Source organism: Muscardinus avellanarius (assembly GCF_963383645.1).
Source record: "Muscardinus avellanarius genome assembly, chromosome: 7".
Classification (NCBI taxonomy): Eukaryota; Metazoa; Chordata; class Mammalia; order Rodentia; family Gliridae; genus Muscardinus; species Muscardinus avellanarius.
The window spans coordinates 67,488,339-67,499,924 of record NC_137793.1 but is presented as its reverse complement, the minus strand read 5'-3'; the positions used below and the strand labels follow the sequence as shown (position 1 = coordinate 67,499,924).

Sequence of the window (11,586 nt, the reverse complement as noted above, 5' to 3'; positions counted from 1 at the left end):
CAAAGCAAGCAAATAATATCAACTAGCATGGCTTCAATCTACTAAGTAACTTTAAATCCAAAAGATCAAAGGAAGTTATAACTAAAAACAGTCCTTGGTGCAATTTCCCTGTAGAAGCAGGAAAAGGCTAGAAATTACATGTCACCTTCATATCCTGGCTTGCTGACCTCGCACGCAGATCAAGCTCCTCTGTATGCCAGCTGTTACCATTATTAAGACCTTGCCCCTGAGGGGTTAAGTAAGAGAAAAACTCTCCTGTCCTATAGGAGAGCAAACACCAAAAGTTCCAGCCCCTGACATGCCTAATTCAAAGCAATCTGCATGTGCTTGTCGTTCAGTCAGTCCTGCCTCTCCACCGGCTGCTCCTGCCAACTCTTGCTTTCTGTTGTGCTCGGTTCCTGCAGCCAGCTGTGGCAGTGGCTACTGTAGTCATTTGCAGACCAAACTGAACCAGAGAAGTTTCTTCTTTTAACAGAAAGGTAATATACTTATTCTTGCTTCAATATATAAGCATTTGTTGTTTTGGAAGAATTTATTTTAAAACTGAACTTAGTTTCTAGGATTGTATTTCAAATTCCAGCTCACTATTTTTTTTTTCCAATGTAAACTTTAAACGGCATTTTAATGCATGAAAATCTTGTGAAGATTACTTGAATTTAAAGTCTCGCACAGTAAGGTTAAGTTGGTTATTTCTTACATTTATTAAAATCTACTTCCTTTGTAAGTTGGAAGGAAACCTAAGATTTCAAATAGTGTGTGTTTTATACATTGAGATTTTTGCTTAGCCACAATTTAAACAGAATATTTGAAAATACATGCTTCTGTCATGACCAGTTAATAGAAAATATAGACGTAGAATCATACGAATCACTTTTGTGAATTAAGCATTTTAAGAAAATAGCAAGTGGCATGTGTGAGCTTATAAAGAGAAATTTGATAAAGATATCCACTTGGGAACTAAGCTTCAATAGCAGGTTTAATTTTTACCAGAGTTCATTTGGAATATACAGAATAGTGCACACCCTCAAGCTGTACCTGAGTTGATGCAGTGTTTCTTGCATTGTAGCATTTTAGTTTTAACAATGATAACTATATCATGTCTGTATTTACTATCTAAAGTTAAAGAATATATTTTCTATATTGACTTCTATTTTAAATGATTTATAAGGGAGTGGTAAAAATGCAAACTAGTTTAACTTATGAAATATTTTTATGTTTGCTAATAAAATGCAAAATTAAAAAAATTAAACAGAAAAGTGTAGTAAAAACGGAAGCATTTTATCTTTATTACTAACCAGAAGTGCCTTTCTTCGGTGATAGTGCATGCTTTATATTTGCTAAAAATTTTCTTTAACAGGTAAGTTTCTTGTTGAAAGAGGAATGAAATACGTTCTTTTTCCTCATAAGATGATTGTTGTAGATTGTAGCATTTATAATTAAGAAAACCTCAGTTCCCTTTGATGACTGGGAAATCACTAAGGTATGTAAATAAGCTCTAAACTAATGAGTATTTCACTAGAGGGCAGTGGATTTACTACTTCCCATGGTTTTAATGTCTGCTGATATGTCTGCCTTCAAAATGTTAAAATAGTCTTTTTGTATTATTTTATTTGTATTTTAGTTTTGCATCTCCAGTAGATCATCTTTAAATGTTTTGTTGCCAAAATACCAAATATTTTGTTGAGTTATACTTCATTTGAAACTTTTGTCTTATACAATTAGAGCAGTGTTTTTGTGTGTCTTCCACACTTCATTAGCATACCTCATGGATCTGATTTTGGAATTGTGAACATGAACTATTTGCATTGATTATGAAAAATATAGTGTCTGAAACAAATGAACCACATAGCAGTTTAGAAAATACCTTCTATCCTAACTGCCTTGAGCTCTGGGACTAGATCTGAGCATTTTTACTGTAGATTCTTAAGCCCACTGTGGGCAATGGGTGGCCTTGACATATAGACTATCTAAACATTTTTTGTTTTAAAAAATTATAATTCCTGATCACATCCTAACAGGAAATAAAATTGAGTTACTTAGGATCTAGACAAATGAGCTGCTTACCCTATCAGTCTCTTAAGGGAAAAAAAATCAAAGCAACTAAAGTAAATTATAAAAGCTAGTCTTGGGGAATAGAGCAGCTCTTTGTTCTCTCCATCTTAATTTCTATTCTCTTATTTTAATTACTGTTATATGGGCTGGTGTACTGTAGGCTTACATATTTATATTGCAAGGAAACTATTCACAAGGAACATAATAGATGCTCCCTAAATGACTGTTAAATAAGGATATTTACATACTTAATTAAAAAAGGATTTAATTACCTTTTTGAGCAAACAAGAATCTCACATCAATAGTAAATGCAATTATAGTTCATCTTATACATACAAGAAAGCATATAGCAGAATTCACAAACATTTATAGTGACAATCTAAGTAAAGAATAGAACAAGATTTATGAAGATGGCCCCCAGGCTTTTACTAAAACGTTAATTTACTGGTCCAATTGAAATAAGAAAAAAAGCCTTTATAAATTTTCTCTTTTTCTATCTTAAAAGTAAATCTCAGAGTTCCTTAAATAAAAGAATATCTTTAATTGTGTTTCATTCAGATACTTTGGTGTTTCACAAGTTGCTCAGTAGATTTAAGGATACCTTTGAGACATTGTTTGCTAGACTCTGCAGGGAAGAACACATTTGGAAAAGTGCTCTTAGGAAATTTGATTTCTACTTCTCAAACTTCACTAAACAGCAGGGAGTGAGGCCTGCCATCAGATACTTAACATTTGTGGGGAAAGTTTAGATAATTCTAAGTGTAGTATTAAAACAAAACACATTACCAACTAAATCAAACAATTTTTAAGTGCTTTATGGTGATTGATCTCAGTTTGGGGCTTTATGAAAGACATTTTTAAAATTCTCTCACATTCTTTAGCCTCACAATATGTGGGAAGAGAGTTTTCTTAGTTTCACTTACCCCCGTGATGGTTTTTTTCTTTTGAACTGCTAAGTCTTGAGGTTTCGAGATGTGTGAAACATTAAACATGGTGTCCTTTGATATGCTGTGGTCTGTTCAACAAAATTAGTTAAGCTCAGCAATGTGATCCTGTTTCTACCAAGGAGACATGTAGTGATACAGATAGATTGCTCAGTTGTGATGCTGCCCATTTGTGATTTTACTTGAAATAGATTCAGATGAAATCTTATGACCTAAAGACTTATCACATCTCGATGCTCCTCCTTATTACCAAGGTATCTTGTTTGGCAGGGATATAATGCTAGAGAGTACGCCTGTCATCCGGAGGCTGCCTCACCCTTGAAGCAAAAGTTTAAGATGCTCAAAATGCAACCAGATTTTCTTTTTTCTTCTCTTCTGCATGTGAAGCATTAAAGAACTATACTCTTCTATTAGAGGAGCTTAAGACTTCATTTTAGAAACTGACCAGAAATTAGGGCTATGCTATTTTTTGGTGGGGGTTAAATAAACTCATTAGTCAGATTAGCTATTTCCTAAACTTTCTGGAAAAGATCCGTAAGAAGGTGAGACTATGTGACATTCATTTCATGTCTCCACATACTATTTAATGTGAACGCTGGAGTTCTCACTTGAGCTAATGTATCATCAGACACTTTTTCCTTACTGCATCCTTTCCCTGCCCTCCCAGCATAAGAAGCAGATGAAGCTGTAGATCACCGTTACCAAGAAAGCAAACTGGACAGAGTGTGAATACTAGGAAGCACATGTAACAAAGAATACTTGCCACGTCCAAATGTTTTAAATAGGCAGCAGTATTTTGTGTTTTGAGCAGTATTTTCCCGAATGCTTAATATTTTGAGTGGTAATTGCTTGCTCTTAGAAATTGATGAGGATTAGTTATATAAAGTATAAACCAGTGGTTTTCAGCCATGGCTGTACATTAGAATCACCTAGAGCTGGACGTGGTGGCGCACACTTGTAATCCCCACGCTTGGGAGGCTGAGACAGGAGGATTGTGCAGGTTCAAAGCCAGCCTCAGTTACTTAGTGAGGCTTTCAGCAACTTAGTGAGACCCTGTTTCTAAATAAAATATAAAAAAGGTCTGGGAGTATAGCCCGGAGGTAGAAAGCCTCTGGGTTCTACCCCCAGGACCACCAAAAACCAAAACAAAACAAAACAAAAAAAACATTAGAATCACCTAGGGAGCTGTTTAAAAAAATACTAATATCCACACTATTACAATATGAATTAAATCAGAGTCTCTGGCCAAAGCCTTGTTTCTATAAAATTTAAAAAAAAATCACCAAAGTGATTCTAATGTGTACTTCCAGTATTAAGGCTAAGGCTACTATAATAGATTTGTGTCATTGTGAATATTTGTTGTATTTATTGCTTTTTCTTCAAGACTTGTATTTGAGTTCAGATAAATGTCTTGGCTGGCTCTTGGGTTAGACAACTACTGATAGGAGGACTTTGTAGAACTTTTTAAAATGACCATTGTTTGATCTTTCTGAGTATAGAAAGCTTCTTTTTTTATTTTATGTATTTTGGCTATACAAATTGGCATAATTCTTCAGACTCAAGATTGAAAAACAACTAATGTAAGCTGGCGTGGTGGCACACGCTTATAATCCCAGCACTCAGGAGACAGAGACCAGAGGATCGTGGTTTGAGGACAGCCTCAGCTACTTAGCAAGGCCCTTCACAACTCAGCAAGACCCTGTTTCAAAAAATAAAAAGACCAATAAATAGGGCTAGTGGTGTAGCTCGGAGGTAGAATGCCCCTGGGTTTCATTCTCAGTACCGCAAAAAAAAAAAAAAAAAGTAGTAGAATTTAAACTCATCTGAAATACAAACTCAAAGATATTAAACCTCTTGTCTTTTTTCTTCTCTCTCTCTTGCTTATAGATACAACATTTATAACAAGTGTGGAGAGAAGTAGTGAGTATTGTATGTAATGATTATTTCTATGGATAAACTTGGAAAATAGGCCTTTGAGAACTGCTTTCATCATTGCAGTACAGTAATAGCACACTTGAAATACATATGGATAAGTTAGGAATTGATCCTAAATAAAAATGTTATTGATATCATTTATCCTAGATTATAAAAGATAAACTTTCTTTTACTCCCAATAGACCTGCTACCAAGAGTACATTAGATATAAAACAAAAAGAAAAATGAGAATGACATTTCTATAACCCTGAAGTTCTTTTCACTCTTTTGCCCTACATGTCTAAATTTCTGCTTTAACAGCCTAATTCATTTCTAACAATAGTGCTGCTTTCCAAATTCAGGATTTTCAGATTTACTCTGCTGTATACACTATATCTTCCTAAGGTTTTTTACTTTTATAACTTTTTATTGTAAATATGGATGAGGGATTTTACCTAGCAATTTCAATTTTTCTTTTGTATCATTAAGCTATTTTAAATGCCATAAGCAAATATTTAATAAAAATGAAACAATATTTATAGTTCATTCTTTTTGATACTTTTATCATTATATCATATATATATTAAAAGACGTTATAGAAAAATGTTAGATGTATTTAATTTTCTTTCTTTTCTTTCTTTCTTTCTTTTTTTTTTTTTTTTTTTTTTTTTGCTGGTATTGGGAGTGAAAGCCAGGGGCTTTCTAAGAAACCTCCGGGCTATACTCCCAGACCTATTTTATACTTTATTTGGAAACAGGGTCTCTCTAAGTTGCTGAGAGCCTCACTAAGTATCTAAGTATCTGAGGCTGGCTTTGAACCTGTGCGATCCTCCTGTCTCAGCCTCCCAAGCACGAGGATTACAAGTTTACACCACCACGCCTGGCTAGGTGTATTTAATTTTTGATGGTGGTATTCATCATCATAAGTTGAAACTACTTACTTGATTAATTTAAAAGTCAAACAATTAGATATAATTATAAAAGTATTAAAATCTTTTACTTTCAGAGTTCCTAGAGTTCAGTTACTTTGTTTTTCTATGATACAATGGAAAGTATACTAGTATCTAATAGGCTACATTATGAAATGTAGATTTAGTCATATAGATCTTTAAAAGTGTAATGTATTTTTTGGAAAATATTTAATATTTTGTTGCACCTTACTTTTATGAAGAATAATAGCAGAAATGCTTTATTTTTGTATAGTTCTTTGCAACATATAAAATGTTTATATGTGATTAGGTAAAGACATAATTGCTATTATTGAAGGAGAGTTTAATGGTAGAAAGTTCATGAACTCAAAGAAAAATAAAAAAATTTTACTTGTTTCAGAAGGAAAGATTAAATTTCTCTGTTTAAGAGTATCCTTTTTAGTTCCCTTAAGTGCATGTTTCTTTGATTAAAGATATATATTTTTCTTCCTTCACAATTACATTATTCTGAAATAAGCCAGATACTACATAACAACAATGATCAATCCATTGCCTTTCTTCTTCAGGTTTGCATAATATAATACATGGATGGAGAGCATCTCCTTAATTTAGTGAAATATGTCTCTGACACTCTTGAATGCAGAATCATAACCTTTTAAAGCTGTCTTGGGAAATATTGAATTCAGAGGCTATTTTTCGTGTGGACCTTTAGACAGAAATTTATATAAGTAGTCTCTAGTGACCCTATAAATACTAGTTAAACTTGGTATCTCCCTGGAGGCCTCTTGAGGTAGTGGAAAACCTTTCCCTTTAGACTCATGCTGGTCTGGGATTGAATCTCAACTATGTGATTTGGGTCAGTCCCTTTAATATTTTTGATCCCTCACTTTCCTCTGTAACAGGTTTAATGTCTTCATAGAGATGTTGTGAGGGAAGTGCTTGACATAATATGATGATAAAAAGGATTTTAATAGTTTCTATAAAACTATTAAAATATTCCTTGTGACTTTTTAAATAAAATATTTCTAGTGCAGTATTACTAGTGACTTTTTGTTATTCTAGCTGTTGTTGTTGTTGTTGTTGTTGTTGTTGTTGTTGTTGTTGTACTGGGGATTGAACCCAGGGACATTCTACCTCCAAGCTACATCCTCAGCTCTATTTTTTATTTTTATTTTAAAACAGGGTTTTGCTAAGTTTGCGGAGGGCCTCACTAAGTAGCTGAGGCTGTCAGCAAACATGCCATACTCCTGTCTCAGTCTCCCAAGTATTGGGATGGCAAGTGTGAGCCACCATACCCAGCTTCTATCCAGCTTTACTAACCCCATTGCAGAAAATCCCCGATGTACAGTTCTTTGTCAGTCTTTTTTGTCATTCAGAGAAGCTATGTATTTCTCTGGCCATAGCATTAAATTTCAATAGGTCAACTTTGTTCAAGTGGTCAGAAATACCACCATCATTTTGAAATAAACATCCATTCCAAGAGTAGCAATTTTATATTAAATCAAGTTTGGTCCTTCCAAAACTGCCTTCATGCCTGATGTGAAAAAAAAATGACTTGAGGTCTCATTATATATGCATCTTCTTATATTTAGTACCATTTGTGAGAACAGCAAAGTACCTCACCCTGTTAACTGGGCAAGGTGCTTCATCCTTATGTATAGATTGCACTAAAAAGATTACAATCCCATGACATGTTATTTCCATGCACAAAACCTGGGGTCATCAGTTAAGCCATAATTACACTTGATTGTCAGAACTTCTGGTAAAGCCTGTCATTTTTCTCTGCCCTAACTTGAAAAATAGGTCTTTTTCTGTCAACTATTGTTATTCCCCCACATGTTTTTGTTCATCCTACATGAATTGTGCATCATCTTGCCATTACTTAGGTCTAGTTTCCTCCTAGCCTCCCCACCTAGTTTTGCAGTTTCACATTGCTATGAAAAGTGTGTGCCAGGGATCAGCAGCACAGATGTGTTGTTGGTTTATCCCTCTCCAGATAGATATATCAGAATCTGCATTGTAACTTCATCCCCAGGATATCTTTATGTTTGGAAGCACTGGGTTAGTGTTTTGTGTTTTAATTTAGTCATCAAACTGTGATCTAAGGAACATCATTTTTCTGAAAAAGATGGTTACCTACTACATGGAGTCTTGGTGGTGATCCAGTCTTGCCATTTGTTCTTAAGTGATCTGAATTTGGTGAGGCAAAGTATTATTCTAAAATATACAATCTGAGTTTATGGAAAGTAGTTTAGCAGAAAGCTCTCAGCCTTGGCATCAGGCTTCCTGGCCTCACCATTTGTCATTGGTATGTGACCTTGGGCACCTTACTTAGAGGCTCTCTCAAAATTTCTTTTGCAAAATGGAGTGATAATGCCTGCCACTTTTTTTTTTTTTTTAAGGCTTTTCGGAGGATCAACCCAAGTGAGATCATGTGTGCAAAAGTGCTTTGGCAATACCAAAGAGGTGTACAATTATAGCTGTTGAAGGGGATGAAGATGCTGTTCCTTCAGGCTATGTGAACCCTGCATTTGTTAAGATAGTGATGGCTTTGCTAAGTGGTTACCTTAGGGATTTAAACAAGTCTGTGTATTCTCTTCAACATTACACTTACATTTTAACTTGGCAGTTTTCTGGCCAAGCTAGCAGTTCTGATTTCCAATTCTCTGTAGCTGCAATCAAGTTTTCTTAATGGTCTTTAGATGTTTTTGTACAATGAGAACTCCCTAAATAATCTGATTGCATCTTAATGGAAAGATGACATGTTAATAGCATAGTTTAGTATATACTATTTTGATGAATAACACTTCCAAATTCAAAGAGATCCTATTATGAGTATATGATGACATTTTCAATAACAAGCTATTTTTTTTGTTTTCAAAGCATGATGATCCTGTATATTTATCAGTGTAAATTTTTTTGAGTTTCAATGAAAGTGGAATTCAATTTTAATCACATGAACAAAAACTGGTGATTTTACAACACAGACACAAACATGGCTTTTTCTTTAACCACATGGATTCATATCATATAGGTCATTCTGTAGCTACTTTATTTGTACATAATGATATTCCTTGGACTTCCATGTATTACATCTGAATCTCATTCGTGTGTGTGTGTGTGTGTGTGTGTGTGTGTGTGTGTGTTACTGGAGATTGAACCCAGGTGCATTCTACCTCTGAGCTATATTCCTAGCTCTTTTTATTTTTTGTTCTGAAACAGGTTCTCTCTAGTCTGCAGAGAGTTTTGCTGAAGCTGCCTGAAATTCTCCTGTCTCAACCTTCCAGATACTGGAATTACAGGCATGGCATCATGCCTAGCTTAACACATCCTTTTTATTGTGCAGAATACATAAATTTGGGTATGATATAATTCAAGGATGATCATTTGTTCTTGGTTTTCACAGTTATAGTGCTGCAGTCAACATCTTAATGCATGGTTCAAGTATATCTATAAAATAAATCTCTAGTAGAATTATGGGTCAAAGGATAAAAGTATTTTAAATTTTGATAAGCAGTGCCCTGTTGCTCTATTAGAAGATTTCACTAATTTGCATTTCACATGAATTTAAGTATGAGAAGAAATCAAGACTTAGAGGCAAGACTCAGACATACTCATACTATTTCTTCTCAGGCATGGATATCTCAGTTGACACTTTAAATATAAATTAGGCTTTTTAACCAGAAGTATCATCCCATGTCTTTTTATAGTCTTGTCACTAAATTAAAATATAATCAATAGATGTTTCTAATTAAACATGATGTTACATACCTGTAATCTCAGTTATTCCAGTAATTTGTGAAGCTGAGGCAGGACAGTGCTAAGTTTGAGACCAGCCTGGACAATTTAGCAAGACTCTATTGCAAAATAAAAAATAAAGGGCTGAGGATATATCTCAGTGATAGAGCGCCCCCTAGGTTCAATCTCCAAGATGAATGAATTAATGGATGGATGGATGGATAGATGAATGGAAGGAGGGAAGGAAGGAGGGAAGAAAAAAGGGAGGGAAAGCAAGCACATTGGTACTTGGCCAAAGACCTAGTAAACTCCAACTTGTTAAGTCATTCAGGATATAAAAATTTCACCTGTGAAATGGATATGAGATTAGTGGCTTTGAATATAATGATATTGGCACATTATATTCATGAACAGCAGGAAGTAAACTAAAACATGTGATTTAATCAACTCACACTTCAAGCCAGTGTCTGAAGAATAGCTTTTCTTTGTCATCCCCTGTGTCAGGGTCTTTGAGAGAACAGGTGGTTTCAACATAGCTGTCTTGAAAAGTTATTCATTATATTTGGTCCCAAAATATTAGTTCCATTATAAACACTGTTGTCACTGCATTTATAATGGCATACCATTATACTTATTACAATAGTTTGGCATAATTAAAAGGTATTAAAATTTTATTTCAGGAACTCCTTATATCATTTCTTTTTATTATGTTTATTCTTCCTTTATCTTGTCCATTTTCCTGTTAATATTCTCCATTCTAGATCTGGACCAGATTTTTTCTCCATTTGTCTCAGTTCTAAAGAAAAAAGATGTTTCTCTCTCTGGGCCTTAGGATCAACTTTTAAGCAGTTGTGTTCTGGTTTTGTTTTTTATTTTTTACTTACATTTTTTTTTTTTTACTTAGGAAGTCAAATTTATTATATCTATTTTATGATCAAAGAAACTGAATCAGAGAATGCTCATATGACTTGCTTCAAATATAAGCCAAAGTTCAAATTTTTCTCAACTATTCACTAATTCCTGCTTCATGACAAAAAGTATCCAAGTTACAAAACAGGTTGTATTTCAGAAATCCATTTGTAGTCAGTTATTTGGCACTTGAACTGCATTTTACCATTTGGGGGTAAAATATTTTAAATGGTAATTAAGTTCCTCAGCTGGCCCACAAGAATCTTTTTAACTCTTGTGTGACTTCAAAATGTATATTTGCATGAAAGTAAAAGGGCATGGTAGTTGTGATTCTGGCTACAAAGAAAAAGAAAAACCATTTTCCCTAAGGACAAGCAGGTTTAATTAGAAGACAGAGTGGTTGGAATTTTTGGAGATGCAAGGGGACTTCGGGGGACTTTGAAGGATGTTAGAAGTTGGTAACACTCTATTCAGCCTTACTTTACAACTCTGAAGATGTTTTGTTGTTTTTGGATGTGACTCACTAACATAACTCACTGAATTGACTGAATTAAATTTGAAAAAATAGATTCTGAGTTAGTGCATTTGCCAACCTGAGATGGTAAAAACCAACTAGCAAACCTTCCTTCCTTCTGTCCTCCTACTAGAAAAGAGCAAGAAGAGTTGGCAGACTGCTCTAAAAAGTAATGGTAAAATTGATTTAAAAAAAGGAACATTTATTTTATTTTATTTTTGTGGTACTTGGGATGGAACCTAGGGCATTCTATCTCTGATCTATACCCCCAACCCAATTTTTATTCTTTATTTTGAAACAGGGGCTTACTTCCTTTGTGAAGGACCTCCCTGAATAGCTGAAGCTGGCCACAAACCTGCAATAGTCCTGTCTCAACCTCCCAAGTACTGGGATTACAAGTGTGTGTCACCATACCCAGCTCTTCTTTTTAAAATATAAGTAAAATATAAGTAAAGAGATTTATCTTACTTATCATATATCAGTAAATTTTGACTTTTAAGAAAATCTCTTTGTACAATATAATTATATATGATAGTGAGATTCATAGTTATGTGAAAAAATGTTCAGTGCTTTTAGCAAGTAGAGA

The 11,586-nt window shown here is 34.2% G+C and overlaps 1 protein-coding gene across 3 annotated transcripts in view; it reads left to right on the top strand.

Annotated features, from left to right (window-relative positions):
- Positions 1-340: 340 nt before the first annotated feature.
- DISP1 (dispatched RND transporter family member 1) overlaps positions 341-11,586 on the top strand; it is a gene marked incomplete at its 3' end in the record, with an annotated part of 72,876 nt that continues 61,630 nt past the window's right edge. Inside the window, exon 1 of one of the 3 annotated variants that reach the window (XM_080699520.1) lies at positions 341-479. The remainder of the gene's footprint in view (positions 480-11,586) is intronic. The other 2 variants (XM_080699521.1, XM_080699522.1) reach the window with 2 other exon arrangements.